Raw genomic sequence first — 11,194 nt, forward strand, 5'->3', positions numbered from 1 at the left:
GAATGAAGTATTTGTTCGAGGTCCGGTAACTAATTAGCTGTCCTCAGCCCAGATCCAGAAGCCAGGGGCCCAGCTCATATAGTGCCTGAGCCCTTTTCCCCTACTGGGGCTTGTGCTGCGAGGCTGCTGTGTTCGCAGCTTCATCAGTAGCCTGCAAAGTGACAGAACAGATCATAGTGAGACTGGCTCAGGGCCTGGGAGTTCAGCAGCGGGGCCTGCTTCTGGGCTGTTTGATTGACTAGTTCAGGATGTCCTCGGAGATCCATGCTCCTTCTCATTGTGTCAGCTCCGTCTTCAGGCTGGTGACCAGAGGCCCCCATTGGAAGAGCTCCATGTTGACAAGATGATGTCCAAAGGAAGAGGAAAGACCAAATGACTTTCTCAGAGAGCAAGATTTTTCCAGAAGCCTTGCCCCTCAGCAGATTTCTCTTACTGTTTCAAATGAACCTGAACTAGTGCGTTCTCCTGAGGGCCTAAATAAGAGTAAGCCAGGTGAATAGGGCACAAAATGTAAGGAGGCACGCACTCTCAGGTGACAAGCCCTGCACCTACGTGACCCTGAGAATCAGTGCCTGCTTATATTTAGCACCCTAGGTGCCTCTCTCTCTCTTTTTTTAAACAACAGCTTTATTGAGATATAACTAACACACAATAATATTCACCTTCTTAAAGCATCCAATTCAGTGGTTTTTAGTCTATTCACAAAGTTGTACCACTACCATAGTATCTAACTCTAGAACGTTTTCGTCACCTCAAAAAGAAACACCATACCCATTAGTAACTATTCTCCAGCCCCTCCTTCCCCCAGCCCCTGGCAACCACTGATCCATTTTCTGTCTCCAGGGGTTCGCCTGTTACAGGCATTTCATGCAGATGGAATCATACAAGAAGTTATATATGTTATGTAGACTTTTGTGACTGCCTTCTCCCACTTGGCATAATGTTTTCAAGGTTCGTCCGTGATGGTTCAGGGTAACATTTATCAGTACTTCATTTCTTTTTATGGCTCAAAGATATTTACAATAATATTGGGTATATAAATCCATTTTGTTTATTCATTCATCAATTGACAGACATTTGGATCGTTTCCCTCTTTTGTCTATTATGAATAATGTTGCTGTGAACATTCGGGTACAAGTTTTTGCCTAGACTTATATTTTCATTTCTCTTGGGTATATTTCATTGGTTTTATGGCTTTGGTTTTCTTGGGTCGGGGACCTTGACAAGATGCATTGGGTCGGCTATGTTTAAAGCTCGCATCAAGTATATTTTATAATTTTATATCTTTGAGCAATATGCTGTTATTAGGCTGACGGAGGCCAAATTCAAGCTATTGATCCCTACCATCATCACATTCAAAAAGGAGCATGCAAAAGTGTTGAAAGTTAGCCTTGACATCTGGTAATACTTTTTTCTTGTGTTCGGAATTGTAGAGCCATGAATTTTAAGGCAACATATAGGCATAGTTGTCACCAACACTGCAAGAAGGTGTCTGCATACACACAGATCAGATAGCATGACATAAACGTGCTGGCTGCCTCTGTGCTCCACTGCTCAGAGGAAACTTCTCTCCAAGCAGGTGATAGCACAAGGAGAGAAGATGGATCTGACCAAGGATGAAAACAGAACTCTCAGTTAGAAAATTGTTTCTCCACCTCCCCCCAATAAAAGATACACGGGAGACATAAAGCAATAGATTAAGTGAAAGGCTTTGAAATAAGTTATTTATCTTTCCAGTCTTTTTACTTTAAGAAAGTAGTGGTATCTCTGAAAAATGTTTCCCTTTCTGGTTGATTTTTAAGGGTCTTTCCAGAAAAAAGCTAAACAGGGTCCCAAAGAGGAAGCGTTTTTCAGGGATTTTCCAGCACTGTCCAGAAGGGAGCACATTAAACTATTTCTCAAACATCACTGTTTCATGATCTGACAGGCCCAAGAGAAATAAGAGAAGTGCACTGCTGGCCTGCAGACCTGGCAAGCACACACCAACAGGTCTCCGATGGCTGCCTCATAGCGCCAGCCCCGCGGAGACCCCTCCCTAGCCAAGCTCAGTCCCTCTTCCTTCCCAACTCTAAGTCTACCGAACCTAACTTCTCACACTATCAGTCTTTTCTGTGACCCCACCATTTATGTGTTTCTGAATTCTTCTGTATCCCTAGCAAAGGCCAGCTCCTGCAGTTCTGCCTTAAAGGCTGACAAAGAGCAAATGCTGAGTTTGGCCCTATTCTGCAAAAGTTTCTACAATTTTGAAAACGTTTTTTCCCCTTTTAACATGTTTTTACCATAAATGCTTACACAAGTCATGTTGCATTTTAAGACTCATTAACTCAATTAACGAAAAGTAGTGACCACCTACCGTGTGCCTGGCACTGTGCTGGGTGCTTGACACCAAGTTGAAGACGGTATCTCACGTGAGGTGACTCACAGTCTGATGAGAGAGACTGAAAGTGCACAGAGGAATTTTCCAAGTGTTAATGAGAGAACAGATGGTGGAAGCCATGCCCCAAACACCCCAAGAATGTCCCTGTTTCACACTTGAACTCTGTATGGGCTTTCTTTTGAGTCTCGTCTCCTCCACTAGACCATAAGCTTCAGGACAGCCTAACTCTCCTTTACTCATTATCGAATCAGTGACATCAACCACAGTATCTGAAACACATTTGTTGAATGACTGAGAGGCTTCATATGGGATGCGATTATCAAGAAATATCAAAGCTCTCCAACTGGACAAAGGGAAACAGTATTTTAGATCTGGATCATCATGGTAACTTAAGGAACCAGGACAAGGAAAATCCTCTGGGAATGGACTGGGATAGGTCTGGAGGGGTGTGTGTGTGTCAGAGAGGAGAGGGGAAGGGAGGGGGTTAGGAAGAAGACAGTGGCAGGGAAGGAGCCCTTGAATCGTAAGTTGGAGCCAAATCAGGCAGGACCTGTACCCAATACACTGAAACCCAGAGATAACTCCCCCACGTTACTTGGTTTCAGATATAAAGTGCTTCACCATTAGCTCCCATGCTCCGCTCACCTCCTGTTCTCAAATATTTTAGCTTCTATGGATGAAAGAGGAAGTAGAGGGGAGGAGGAGCCAATCAATCAAGAAAGGTGGCAGGTGGTTCCCTGTCCCCAGTATTCTCCAGTATTGAAAGATCAGGCTGGTGTTCAAAAATGAACATCAATTAACCATAAGATTGCTGGAATCACCAGTGCTTATCCTGGAAGACCCAGGCAGCCAAAGGACCCAGAATCATCCCGAATGAGATTAAGCCCAGAGCAGGCAGTCTCCATGGGATGGCACTCACAGCAGTAATGATGAGGATGCAGTTGAGTCTCACAGAAGAAGGCTTGGTACTGCCAACCAGGCAGATGGCCGGGATCACTTCGTCAGTTCATTAATCTCACGGTAACATCACCCTGCCTGTTATATGGTAGAATTTGTTTGGACTTCACTTATTGCATTACAGATGGGTTTTTCCAGACTAAGGAATTTTGTAGAAGCTATCCAGATTTAAGCCTCAGTTTCACAAACAGATTTTTATTGGAAGGACTATTCTGTTAGTAGTGTGGATTTATGAGAGAGAGGACAGGACCACACTGGACGTGGAGAAACCAGTTAACAAGCCATTAAAATAATAGTGTAGAAGATACGGTGAGACTCTGAACCCAGGCAATAACAGGGACTAAGAAAAGGGAGCAAATTTAAGAGATCTTGAGGGAGAACCCGCCCAACAACCACAGGTGAGATTGGGGAGGACCCAGGACCCAGGAGGCTGAGTTTCTGCCTTCTACAGGACGCTGGGGGACTGGAAGTCAAGGGGGAGAAGCAGGTTTGGGTACAGGAGGATGGACACACTGGGAGTGACACCAGGGAAAGATGTATCAGAAATAATAAAAAAAAGAAAGACATAATTCTGAAGCAATATTGAAATTCAAAATTATAATTACAGGAGTGTATTTCTAAACATACTTTTAAGGCAGTAGAGTTCTATTTCCTTCTCTGCTCTTCTGTAATTTCTCTTTCATTTTCCTTCCTATCAATGTGTGAACACTACTGACAAAGAAAATTACGCTTTTTTCTCCGATGAGTCTGTGGGCAGTTTTGAGAAAGCACTGACCACGAAGTTTGTTAACTTTGCTGAGAAGTGACGGGAAACCATGGAGAACCTTCCCGTCTGTTCACACAAAGTGCCGGCTAACAGAAAACAACACCAGCAATTTTGAACATTGCCCTCTAACCCCCCAGAGAGTGACCTCCAGCCAAACCTCTGTACTGGAAGTGCTGTCGGTTCCCACATGAGAAGCAGTTTGACTTAATTGTTTAGCTCAGGGTTTCTCAACCACAGCACTGTTGACGTTTGTGGCCAGCTGATCTTGCTTTGTGGGGGCTTTCTGTGCACTGGAGGATGTTAGCAGCATCCCTGGCCTCTGGCCACTAGGTGCCAATAGCACTCTCTTAATTATGAGAACTACAAATGTTTCCACACATTGCCAGATGTCTTCTAGGGGCACACCTGCCCCCAGCTGAGAACCAGCGCAGTAGATTTATTCATGCCAGGAAGGCGTGATAACAGGAGGCAGACAGGACAGATAAAACAAGTCTTTAGGAGTGAATGTAACATGGCCCCAGGGAGTACAAGAAAGAGCAGAAGTAAAAAAGGAAAAACGGCCCAGCAATTTTACAGAAGTTCTCCAGACCAAAAACTGACTTTTGTGTCAAGTCAGAATGAGAATTAAGATTGTTTCCAGATCTCCCTTCTATCCCCAGCCCAAAGCCTCCCTCCCCCGGTGAGCTGGGAGGAAGAACCTCAGAGGAACCCCAGTTGGGGTCAATGGACACACTGCAGGGAGTGTCCATATACCCCTGATATTACTTGCGAAAGGCTGTGCATATGGCAATGTTGTGGCACTCTTTCACCAGACTGTCAAAGAAACCTAACACACAAGAAGACTCAGGACCACTTTGCTGAAGTATTGCTCACTACTTCATTCGTACAGGTCATACATAACCCACTTCAGTGTGTTGTATTCGTCTTTAATGCATAATCACACACTAAAATAACCCATTTTTAAAAAGTTCATTTAGATAGCTGCATTTCAGTTTTAAATAAATTTTTAGCAAAAATTTAAAATAAAGTTGAAATTCTTTGCCTTTTTGTGAAATAGAATTGTAATTTTCCTTACCAAAGATGCAATTTTGCTATAATATATTGATACTTTTGTCTCGAGAAAATAACTTAATCACTTGATTTCTCCCTTGAACACTGTGGGAAATTCCCTGTCCTACCTTTCTACCCACATCTCCATCACCACGGCGCCCCTCCTGCCACCTATGGGCCATCCTGGTTTTCATCAGCTAGTGTGAAGGTGTGAAAAGGTCAACTCTACGGAATCACAGAAAAAAAAACATGCCATGTTCTCCCTATGTGACAGGCACACATACCTGGGACATCTGGGCAGTGGGGTTTCCTTTTGTTCTCATGAAGACCATGGCCAAGGCAGACGAGAGGCTTAGGGGCAAGAAAAACACATTCCCTGAGTTGTCCTCTTCACCCAACTTTCTTAATAAGCTGGTGACAGAAGTACCATTTGCTTCACAGAGACCATCAGGAGGGAAGTCTGGATCAAAAGCATAACGCAGAAGCATATCAACCAAGCCCTCCTTTAGTCACCCAGACATGAGTACCCCCATCGGTGGACACTAGGTGTGGTAGACAGAATAATGGTCCCCCAAATATGTCCATGTCCTCCTCCCTGAAACCTGTAACTATGTCACCTTACATGGCAAAAGGGACTTTGCAGATGTGATCAAGTTAAGAGTCTTGAGATGGGGGCGGGAGGACAGCTCTCTCAACCAGAGCATTCCACTGTTCAATGTTTTATTTTAAACTTCCTCCTACAATATTTTGAGGGAGTGTCTCACATTTTAAAAAAAAAGTGTGAAGGCCACTCTCTAATTATAGAACAGCCCACACCAGTGTAAATATTTTTAAGTTTCAATGTGTGAAAATGCCCACCAAGAAAGTACACTAGTGGATAATTTGCACAACAGCACCCTGCGCATAATGGGTCATTTAAATATTGAATGCTAAGGTTCCTCAATTGTGCTCGCACCACAAAGCCTGTGGGAGCCTTCGCTGCACAGGTGTGGCCCGGGCTGCAGCTGCCGGAAGGCTGGGGTGTCTGCGTGGGCAAGCCCCCTCAGACAAGGGTCCAGCCTGCCTCCAGCCACTTGAGGCCCACTCAACCTCACCTTACCCTTGAAGACATTTCAGGAAATCAAGGCACTGGGGCCAGAAAGGGGAACTCACGCTGCAAAGCAGCCGGGCGGGCACAGCCGCCGAGCCTGAAGGGGAGAGAATTAGGTAAAGCAGGGCTGACAGAGACACATAGAAGATCTCAGTTCCACCCTGCCTGAGTGTGAGAGCTTTGCCATGGAGATGCGGCAGACACAAATCCTAGAGGGGTTGTGTGCGTGTGTGTTGAATTGTCCTGTCTGAACTGGTAAAGGAATGAACTGGAATATCCCATCAGTCTCGACTTTGTGTTTTAACTGCTTTTACTGCCTTGTGGGTGCCACCTTCTGCTTTCTCCTGTCCTTCCTCTTGGCCTCATTTCTGCATCTCCATTCCTTTTCAGGGTTCAGGGCTACTCAGCAGCATGGCATCCCCCACATTAGCCACTCCACAGTGTGCTATGGAGTAGCTATCCATGACACACAGGCGTGCGCACACTCACACGCAAGTGTGCCTCCAGGGCATGTCCGAGCTCACAAACGTCAGGAGGGCTGGAAGAAGATGACAGAATGTCTCTCTCCCAGTTCTGGATGCTCCAGTCCCTTTGGCGCAGTAAAGCTTGTGAGAGAGTCGGGACTTTAAACAACATGGACCTCTCCTAACAAATCTAAAAGGGAAATAATCTCAATATAATACGAAGCAATACCTATGGGCGCCATTGGCACAATGCTGTGGCTTCACGACTACACTGCACTGTGGAAAGGTCTGATTTCCAGCCACTCAAGTGAATTGGCATCGAACTAGTTTCCCTTTTACAGGTGGACAAATAAGGCCTGGCATGATTAAATTACTGTCCTCGGTCTCACAGAGTGACAGAGTCTCAAAAGCAAGCCTTCTGCTTTGCAGTGTGTGGCACCATTCTCCTCCCAGGAACCTGGTATGCCTGTGAACTCCCTCTTCTCTACATACATTTTACATATTATAAATGAGTTTACTCAAAGAGCATATACATAGAACTTTCCTTGTATGTTTTGGGGGATGAAAATGAAAATTAGAGCAGTAAGTCCTGACCCGGAGCTCAGACCCGAGGGGAGATACGATCCCTAAAGTCATGGCCGTCAGCTGGCCCTGTGCTCTGTAACAGCAGGAAGAGCAGGTTCTTCCGGGTGGGAGGGGAGTGGGTCTGCATGGTTCCTGTGAGAGACTGGGCGGGAGACCCCTCCGGGCAGGTGTAGGAGTCTGCACTTGATCCAGGGTCTGAAAGCTGTGCATAGTTTTAAACAAATGTGGGATATGAGTACTTTGGAGTTTTAGGAAAATAACGTGGCCCACCAGCTGATGTGAAAAGAGGCTGGGCAGTCTGCCTGTAGGCCACTGCAGGAGACCAAGACTGCCGGAGTGCAGAGGGAATATCTTCGTTGAAGTAGGAGATAGAATTGCCAGGTGAGGTGACTGATCACATAGGGTTAGGGAGCAGAAGGATTCAAGGATTATTCTGAGCTTGTGGCTAAAGTCACACTTAAGATGAGCCAAGGACCATAAGGAGGTTTATATGAGGAAGTCAGCTCAGAACAAGAAGATGATACACTCCGTTTGAGGTTTGTGGAACATCCCAACTGAACCTGTAGCAATGACAGCCAAGGGGTATTTTTTATTTTTTTTTAAGGATTGGCACCTGGGCTAACAACTGTTGCCAATCTTTTTTTTTCTTCTTCTGCTTTATCTCCCCAAATCCGCCCTGTACACAGTTGTATATCTTAGTTGCAGGTCCTTCTAGTTGTGGGATGTGGGACACCGCCTCAACGTGGCCTGACGAGCGGTGCCATGTCCGCGCCCAGGATCCGAACCCTGGGCCGCCGCAGCGGAGCACGCAAACTTAACCACTTGGCCACAGAGCCGGCCCCAGCCAAGGGGTATTGTAAGTACAGGTAGGGGACTCAGGATGAATAGCAGTTCTAGAGTGAGACAGTAGGAGGCATTAGCGTCCCCACCCCAGGAGGGTCTATGTGAGTGGATGAAATTACTAGGAACACGTAATGGAGATGCAGGAGGAGAAATTCACCCAATTCTGGGGAATTTCTGCTATTTGAAGGTAGTAAGAGGAAGAGGGCTGGGGGGCAGGGAGACTGCGACCCAGCCTTGGGATATGGGAGACGTCCCCAGGGACTGGGAGGTGTGAGTGAGGAGGCAGGAGAGAAGGTGACCTGCAGTGGGGGGCCGGAAAGCAGCAGGAGGGGACAGGGGAGCCCATTGTGGGGGTGGTCTCCTCTCTGGTGGGTGGAGCGCTGGGGTGTCAGGAGTCTCAGGGGTGAGGAAGTGTCTAAGGAGCCCCTATGGTGCCATGTGAGGGGCAGATGAAGAAGAAAAGGTTAAAGTTATTGTTTTTGTTTTTCTAATGACGAGATTTTCACATATTCAGGTGTATGGGGTAACTATTCGAGTTCAAAACTGATTTGGCTTGAACTAGAAAGCCTGACTTATGGCCTATCAAACGTACATTGTACATCTGCTTATGCATTAAAGTAAGGAATCTCTCTTGAGATGAAGAATGCATACTCCCCCTCCTACCCTATTGGTAACAACACCCTATTAGTAATGCCCTATTGGTAACAGCCGGATTAGGATTAGTCCCTTTCCTGGCATCATGGTCATGTTGACCTGCTAATTTGCAACTGAACACCTCTTTGAAAATGTCTCCTGCGTGTGTTTAATGTATCTTCTTTGTTCTAAAAAGTTATGAGATGGTACTGAAACTCAAGCTTCTCTGGAACTCCTTCTAAGGCCTTCCCAGGTTATAATCCTCACTTTGCTCCTAATAAACTCACCCCAATTTTGATTTATAGGTTGTTTATGGATTGTGTCGACACTAATTAGAGAAAAAGCAAGAAGACAAAGGTCTTGCCAGTGAGCCACCAGCAGAGGGACGAGGGAGATGTGCATCCCAGACTCGCACCTGGGCCACACACCCCTGCCCACTCTCCGTGGAGGAGCCCAACCCAAGCTTGTGCCACCCCCCACCCCCTCAGCCCTCAGGCCGCCTGCTGGAGGCAAGAAGCCCTGCCTTAGGAGAGGGCACAGCCTCCTGCCTGCTGTGGGTCTCCCTCCCGTTCCTCTGTCCTAGCTCACCAGGAGCTCTAGTGGGAGGGTCTCGGTCATGGCTCCTGAGGGCCGATGCCTCCTCAGCTTGCATACCTGGAAGGTCCCCACTGCTCACCAGAATACTGCTACTACTGCTGCCACTGTTACTACTGCTGCTGCTACCACTGCTCTCTAATACTGCTGCTACCACACTGCTGCTGTTACTGCTACTAGACTACCTCTACTGCCACCACTATTATAATTACTATGACCACTCCTCCCCCCCTCCTCCTCTCCTCTGGCTTCCCCGTCCTCCACCCCCCTCTCCCCTCCCCTTCTTCCTCCTCCCCTTCCTCCTTCCTGGATGCTTCATCTCCACCAAGATCTAGGGAAAGACTGCCCTGGGCAAGGCAGGCAAAGGTACTACCTGTGCAACCCTGGCCCAGAGTGCCCAGGACTAAACTCGGGAAGGGGCTGTGATACTGGCTTAACACAAGGTTGACATAAGGGAAGCCATCTTGTAGGAAAAAAAAAAACCATATTGTAACTTTTAATGACCTCTGATTAACTAACCCAGACATGCTCTGTAGATTTTATGGCCCCTCCCAACTGCTATAAGTTGATAACTTTGTTCTTTTGAGTTCCTTAGGAATTTGATGACCCCCGGGCAGAGAGTCTATGCTGATGGCCATCATCAATGACAATGGAAAGATCAGGGTATAGGGCATTGCTCTGGTCTCTGATGCATATCCAGTAAAACAAAAGACTATCAGAAACTAAGACCAGATGTCTGTCTCCACCTGGAGATCAGATGGAAACCCCACTGGGATTAGGTCTATTTTTCAGGAACTGTTAAAATTTGGATTGTCTATACTTGTTATCCTTCTGCTCTGATACTTGATTATAAAATGGGCCTTTAGGTGTTGTTCCAAAACTTTTGGGCAAGGTACAAAATTCTAGTAATGCAAAATGTCAACCTGAAGCTGGGAACAAGAGAATATTTCCAGATGAGTGCTAAACAGTTTCATTACTCTAACCCAGATCTACATCTCAATTCAGCAGGAAGCAGCTAGATTGGTCCTTGCCCTGAATCCCTCAAGAATGAGGAATGACCAAAGAATAGGGGGCATTGAAACCAGCACACAGTTAGCCATTGATGATTAAGTAGCTAGGAACTAAAGGTTTTTTCCTTTTTGCAATGACTGATTATAGCTTTTAGCTGTTTAACCCACCCATTGTTAACTGTGTTGTTTACGCAATATGCTATCTGTCTCCCACTAGGCTCCTATAGATAACATCTCCCTGGAGCCTGGGTCACCATGGTAATGGGCGTGTGAGTTGTTTTTCTGGAATTAGAACCCCTCTGTTCACTCCAGGCCAGTTGAGACCACCAACTCATAAATTGGGCCCCCACAGATGTCCAATAGGTGACCTTTTGACATCCAGAGGCTAAAAGCTCCACCTTCAAATCATGCTCACGCTGCCATTTTGTGAACATGTGTCCTATGAAGAGGCATGGAGTTGGACTATGCTTGCAGAGATCAACAGTTACCTCACGAGGGCTCTCTTCACCTCCAATCATCTGTCTCCACACTTCAGACCACCTTGCACCCAGACCCCATAAATATCGCTGAGTCCTCATTTTCAGGGAAGTGGACTTGAGATTCATCCTCTCACTTCCTCACCTGGCTGCCTTGTGATTAAAACCCTCTCTCTGCTGCAACCTTGTCATCTCAGTGTTTGGCTTTCCAGGTAGCAGGCTAAAACAAACCTGGTTTGGTAACATACAGACACTTTAAAGACTGGAAAATGTAATTTTGTAATCTTCATAAACTCTTCTGAAAAAAAGAGTTTTGATCAGTTTCAAGTTGTGCAGCTTGATGTAGCCG

This window comes from Equus przewalskii, chromosome 19 (assembly GCF_037783145.1).
Source record: "Equus przewalskii isolate Varuska chromosome 19, EquPr2, whole genome shotgun sequence".
Taxonomy (NCBI): Eukaryota; Metazoa; Chordata; class Mammalia; order Perissodactyla; family Equidae; genus Equus; species Equus przewalskii.